The 6,727-nt window shown below is 46.1% G+C and overlaps 1 pseudogene across 1 annotated transcript in view; it reads left to right on the top strand.

Moving 5' to 3' along the window:
• The first annotated feature begins 585 nt into the window (after nucleotides 1-585).
• The window catches only part of LOC147096297 (zinc-binding protein A33-like), a 32,020-nt pseudogene continuing 25,878 nt past the window's right edge, over nucleotides 586-6,727 (top strand). Inside the window, exons 1-3 of the transcript XR_015074597.1 lie at nucleotides 586-1,618; nucleotides 1,709-1,804; nucleotides 1,898-2,131. The product of XR_015074597.1 is annotated as a zinc-binding protein A33-like (transcript). The remainder of the gene's footprint in view (nucleotides 1,619-1,708; nucleotides 1,805-1,897; nucleotides 2,132-6,727) is intronic.

The raw sequence follows: 6,727 nt of genomic DNA, 5'->3' as shown, positions 1-6,727 counted from the left end.
CGCTTGTTTTGGGAGTCTCGTATTGGGCATGCGGACAATGTGACCTGTCCATCGGAGCTGATCGAGCGTGGTCAAAGCTTCGATGCTGGGAATGTTGGCCTGAGCGAGAACACTGACGTTACTGATTCATCAGCTGAGGGAGGGCGGTAGGTGTTCATCAGCAGGAGGTTTCCTTGCCCAGGCATGACCTGATGCCATGAGACTTCATGGGGTCCTGATTCAATGTTGAGGACTCCCAGGGCCACTCCTATACCCAGGGATGGTGATGGAGGAGACTGGGACATTGGCTGAAAGGTCTGATTCTGTGAGTTTGACTATGTCGGGCTGTTTCTTGACTAGTCTGTGGGACAGTTCTCCCTATTTGGGCACAAGTCCCCAGATGTTAGCAAGGAGGACTTTGCAGGGGCGACTGGGCTGCGTGTGCCTTTGTCGTGTCCGGAGCGTAGGTCAATGCCGGGTGGTCCGTCCGGTTTTATTCTTAGTATAATTCTTGGTAGCGGTTTGGTACAACTGAGTGGCTTGTTTGTCCATTTCAGGGGCAATTCCGAGTCAATCACATTGCTGTGGGCCTGGAGTTCCATATCGGCCAGACCGGGTAAGGGTGGCAGATTTCCTTCCTGAAAGGACATTAGTGAACCAGATGGGTTTATGACAATCCGGTAGTTTCATGGTCGCCATTACTGACAGTAGCTTTTTATTTGAGATTTATTGAATTACTGAATTTAAATTCTCTGCACTCCTCCAATCCTGGACTCTTGCACATCCCGGATTTTAATCGCTCCACCATTGGCGGCTGTGCCTTCAGTTGCCTGGGCCCTAAGCTCTTGAATTCTCTACCTAAACACCTCCGCCTCTCTCCTCCTCTAAGACGCTCCTTAAAACCTACCACTTTGACCAAGCTTTTGGTCACCTGTCCTAATATTACCTCATGTGACTCGGTGTCAAATTTTGTTTCAGATTTATGGCGATTGGCAGAAGAACCAGAGGCGACATGAGGAAATAAATTTTTTGAAGAGCGAGTTGTTGTCATCTGGAATGTACTGCTAGCGCTGCTCTGAACCGCCTTGGGACATTTTACTAAGTTAAAGGCGCAATATAAATGCAAGTTGTTGTTGTTGAAGAGTGATCTCAGACTGGGAACCGGGGTGGCTCCGCCCACAGAAACACGACCCCAGCAGGTTCAATCAGGAAGGACTGAAACTGAATCATGGCTTCCAGACAGCAGGCCGAGAGTTTCACAGAGGATTTAAATTGTTCCATTTGTCTGGATTTCTTCACCGATCCGGTAATACTGGAGTGTGGGCACAACTTCTGCCGCTCCTGTATCTCACAGTTTTGGGAAAAGAAGGAGACAAACTCCTGCCCGGAATGTAGAGAGGAGTTTCTGGAATTAAACCTCAAGGTTAATCGGGCCTTAGCGAATCTGGCCGAGAAAGCTCGAAAATTAAACCTGAATCCGAAAGAGAAGGGAAGTAAACTTCACTGTGAGGAACATCAGGAAGAACTGAAGCTGTTTTGTGAAACTGACAAGAAATTGATCTGTGTGATTTGTAGAGATGCGCGGGAACACAGAGAGCACCGCTTCATGCCCATTAAAGAAGCTGTTGGAATCTACAAGGTAAAAGGGAGCAGATTTGATCACCTGATTATTTTATCACATTTTCATGGTCTAACACTTTTATTCTGTGATTTTCCCTCCCAATCCCAGGATCAGCTGAAATCTTCCTTAGATTCTCTCACAGAGAAGAAATCGACGGCTCTAGAAATGGAAATAAAACAGAAACAGCAGATTTCCGCAGTTAGGGTAAGGTCTCCCTGTGCTGATTTTATAGGATCTCGGTTAGTTTTGTTCCCCTTATTACGGTACATTTATTATGTTTCACATTTCATTTGGTAGGAACAGTCGAGCAGTCTGCAGACCCGCATCACATCCGAGTTCGCTAAAATGCACCAGATTCTCAGTGAGAAAGAGCAGCGTTTAATCAGAGATCTCAGGGAACAAGAGGGGGAGATTCTAGAAACAATGGAGAAAAACCTTCGAGAAATTCAAGAGAATTTAAATTCTATTCAGGAGAAGCTGGCAAAGTTGGAGAAACAGATGGAGCAAAAAGACGGGCTGACATTTCTGAAGGTGAGGATTATATTGCGGGTCAGTTCAGTGAAACTTCACACAGTCACAAAATAACTGATGATAACTGAAATAAATGCAGCATTTGCTGAATAATTCGAAACTGATTGAAGCCGATTGTTTTGTCTTCTGGAGCGGTTCTGTTGTCACCGAACTAACCGGTTCCCACACTGTGTGCAGATTCCCAGGAATACCTGCAACTTCCCAGGAATGAGTTTTCGTGATCTTAACACTTAGTTTTTGGTTATGTCCATTTTGCTCGAGTTAATATATTCCCGGAACACTCATTATAATCCAGTTACAGTTCCATGTTGTGAGTGTGTGGGTGTGTCTGGTGCGGTGGGTGTGAGAGTCACTGTGTCTGTGAGTGACACTGATGTTGAGTTCCAGTTGCTGACACAGAAATCAAACGTTTCAACGACATACAATCATAGAATGCTACAGCACACAAGGAGACCACTCAGCTCATCTTGCCTATGATAATTTAAGAACATAAGAAATGGGAGCAGGAGTAGGCCATTCGGCCCTTCGAGCCCGTTCCGCCATTCAATGAGATCATGGCTGATCATCTTCCTCAACTCCATTCACCAGCCCTATCGCCATATCCCTTGATGCCCTTACTAGTCAGAAATCTATCGACTTCTGTTTTGAATATACCCACTGACTGAGCCTCCACAGTCCTCTGGGCTAGAGAATTCCAAAGATTCACCACCCTCTGTGTGAAGAAATTTCTTCTCATCTCAGTCCTGAATGGCCTACTCTTTATCCTGAGGCTGTGGCCCCTGGTTCTAGACTCCCCAGCCAAGGGAAACATTCTCCCAGCATCCACCCTATCCATCCCTGTAATAATTTTGTATGCTTCAATGAGATCCCCTCTCATTCTTCTGAATTCAAGGGAATACAGGCCTAGTTTACTCAATCTCTTCTCATATGACAGTCCTGCCATCCCAGGAATCAATCTCGTGAACCTTTGTTGCTCTCCCTCTATGGTAAGGGGACCAGAATTGTACACAGTACTCCAAGTGTGGTCTCACCAAGGTCCTATATAATTGGAGTAAGACTTCTTTACTCCTGTACTCAAATCCTCTTGTAATAAAGGCCAGCATACCATTTGCCTTCCTAATGGCTTGCTGCATCTGCACATTCACTTTCAGTGACTCATGTACAACACCCAGGTCCCTTTGAACATCTGCATTCCTCAATCTTTCACCGTTTAGGAAATACTCTGCCTTTCTGTTTTTGCTACCAAAGTGGATAACTTCACATTTATCCACATTATATTCCATCTGCCATGTTCTCGCTCACTCACTGAGCCTGTCGAGATTCCCTTGAAGCCTCTTCGCAACTGACTCTGCCACCTAGCTTTGTATCATCAGCAAATTTGGAAATGTTACATTTAGTCCCCTCATCCAAATCATTGATCTAGATTGTGAATAGCTGGGGCCCAAGCATCGATCCTTGCAGTACCCCACTAGTCACAGCCTGCCATCCTGAAAAAGATCCATTTATCCCTACTCTTTGTTTTCTGTCTGTTAACCAATTCTCAATCCATGCTAGTATATTACCCCCAATTCCATGTGCCCTAATTTTGTCTACCAACCTCTTGTGTGGGACCTTATCGAAGGCCTTCTGAAAACCCAGATACACCACATCTACTGGTTCCCCTTTGTCTACTCCACTAGTTACATCCTCTCAGGACTCCAATAGGTTTGTCAAACAGGATTTCCCTTTCATAAATCCATATTGACTCTGCCCAATCTAAGTGCCCAGTTATTGTATCCTTTATAATCGATTCCTGCATTTTCCCAACTACTGATGTGAGGCTTACAGGTCTGTAGTTCCCCGTTTTCTCTCTCCCTCCTTTCTTAAATAGCGGGGTTACATTTGCTATCCTCCAATCTGCAGGAACCGTTCCCGAATCTATAGAATTTTTGATAGAGCTAACCAATTAATCCCACTCCCACTGCTCTTTCCCCATTCCCCTGCAAATTTTTCTTTTTCAAATATTCATCCAATTCCGTGTTGAAAGTTACTATTGAATCTGCTCCCTTCACACTTTCAATCTGTGCATTCCAGATTATCACAATTCATTATTAACAAAAAAATTCTCCCTATATTATTTTGCCAAATATCTGAAATTTATGTCTTCTGGTTAGGACCCTCCTGCCAATTAAAACAGTTTATTATTATTTATGCTATCAAAACTCCTCAATTTTGAACATCTCCATTGAATCTTCCCTTCTCCTTCTCTGCTGTAAGGAGAACAATCCCAGATTCTCCAGTCGCTCATAACTGAAGTCTCTCATCCCTGCTATCGTTCTGGCAACCTCTTCTGCACCCTCGCCGAGGCCTGTCCATCCTTCCTAAAGAGTGGTGCCTAGAATAGGACACAATAGTCCAGCTGAGGCTTAGCCAGTGATTTTTCTTAAAGGTTTGGCATAACTTCCTCGCATTTTTCTCTATACTATTTTACAAAGCTAATGTTCCATTATGGCTTTTTAACATCTTTATCAACATGTCCTACCACCTTCAAATATTTATGTATGTGATTCCCCAGGTCCCTCCGTTCCTGCACTCCTTTAAAATTATACCAATCAATTTATATTGCCTCTCAGTCTTCCTTCCAAAATGCATCGCTTCACCCTTCTCCATGTTCAGTTTCATCTGCCATGTGTCATCCCGTTTCAGCAGCCTGCCACTGCCCTCCCGAAGTCTGCTACTATCCTCTTCACTGTTTACATTTCCAAATTTTGTGTCATCTGGAATTTTTTTGAGATAAGAGAGTAGACAAGGGTAATGTAGTAGATGTAATTTATCTAGATTTTCAAAAGGCCTTCGATAAGGTAGCACATAATAGACTAATGAATAAGGTCAGAGAATGCGGAGTCAGGGGACAAGTAGCAGAATGGATAGCTAGCTGGCTTCAAGACCGATAGCAGAGAGTAGGGGGAAAGGGTAGCTTTTCAGAGTGGCAGAAGGTGGGAAGTGGTTTGCCACAAGGATCAGTGCTGGGACGGACCACTTGTTCACAATTTATATTAACAATTTAGACTTTGGAATCAAAAACAATTTCTAAATTTGCAGATGACACCAAATTGGGGGGATAGTCAATACTGAGGAGGCTGCAACAAATTACAGGAAGAGATTAATAAACTTGCAGAATGGGCATATAATTGGCAAATTAATTTCAACACATGAATGTGAGGTATTGCATTTTGGTAGGAAGAATAGGGAGGTCACTTATCACTTGGAGGGTGCGGGTCTGGGTGGAGTAGAGGAGCAAAGGGATCTCGGAGTACAAATACACACAGCACTAAAAGTATCGACACAGGTTAGCAAGGCCATAAAAAAAAGCAAACCAAGCTCTAGGGTTTATTTCCAGAGGGATAGAATTGAAAAGTAGGGAAGTTATGCTAAACTTGTATCGAACCTTCAAGATTCAAGATTATTTTATTGCCATATGTAACTAGTACAATGGAATGCTTACTCCCCACTCACTCCCACAATATAAGTATAAATATAAAAAGCAAAAGTAAAAACAAGTATATAAATATAGAAACAATAAGCAAATAAGTATAGCAATGACAGTCCAAGTTGCAGGATATGATGAACAGTGCAAAAAGCCTCTATTACCCCTGGAAGTAATAGTAATGTAATATGATAAGTATATGGTAGTATAAGTATATAATATATTTATACTAGCTGGGGAGCCCCGCGTTGCGAGGGCAATTTTGGGGCGCGAGGGCAATTTTGGGGCGTTTGGTCTCCCTGCCCCTGTGTGTCCCCCCTCTCCCTGTCATGTCCTCTCCCTGTCCTATCCCTCCCTCCCCTCTCTCCCTCCCCTCCCTCCCTCCCCTCCCCTCTCTCCCTCCCTCCCCTCCCCTCTCTCCCTCCCTCCTCTCCCCTCTCTCCCTCCCTCCCCTCTCTCCCTCCCCTCTCTCCCTCCCTCCCTCCCCTCTCTCCCTCCCTCCCTCCCCGCCCCTCTCTCCCTCCCTCCCCGCCCCTCTCTCCCTCCCTCCCCTCCCCTCTCTCCCTCCCTCCCCTCCCCTCCCCTGTCTCCCTCTTCCCCCCCCCCTGTCTCCCTCTCCCCCCCCACTCCCCTCTGTCCCTCTCTCCGGCCCCTCCCCCTGCCTAGCGCCTGAGGTCCGGTGCCGTTGCTGAGGTCCCCCGCGTATCGCGCGGCTGATGGACGGCCGCTGCGGGCGGGCGGCGCATGCGCGGTGAGTGCGGGCGGCGCATGCGCGGTCAGTGCGAGCGGCCCGCGGGAGCCGGCAAGGCCATTAGCGAGCGGGAAACTTCGGGCGGCGCGCCCGCGCTCCGTCCGCGACACCTGAGAGGGGGAAGTAGAGAGAGACAGAGAGGGAAGAGGAGAAGGAGAGAGAGGGAAGAGGAGAGAGGGAAGAGGAGAAGGAGAGAGAGGGAAGAGGAGAAGGAGAGAGAGAGAGAGAGAGAGAAATTTTTTCAGCTTCAGGCCCCGAGTCCCCCCTGCGCGAGGGGGGGGGGGTTGCTAAACACAATATAAAACTCAAATAAATTGTTAATTAATTGCCTAACACATAATTGAAATATTTACCTTAGTTCCCTAACACACAGAAAGTG

Source organism: Somniosus microcephalus, unplaced genomic scaffold (genome assembly GCF_052327205.1).
Source record: "Somniosus microcephalus isolate GS21.2 unplaced genomic scaffold, FLI_Smic_1.0 unresolved_chr1, whole genome shotgun sequence".
Classification (NCBI taxonomy): Eukaryota; Metazoa; Chordata; class Chondrichthyes; order Squaliformes; family Somniosidae; genus Somniosus; species Somniosus microcephalus.
Note: the sequence above shows the minus strand (reverse complement) of the source record. Positions and strands in the feature narration are given on the sequence as shown.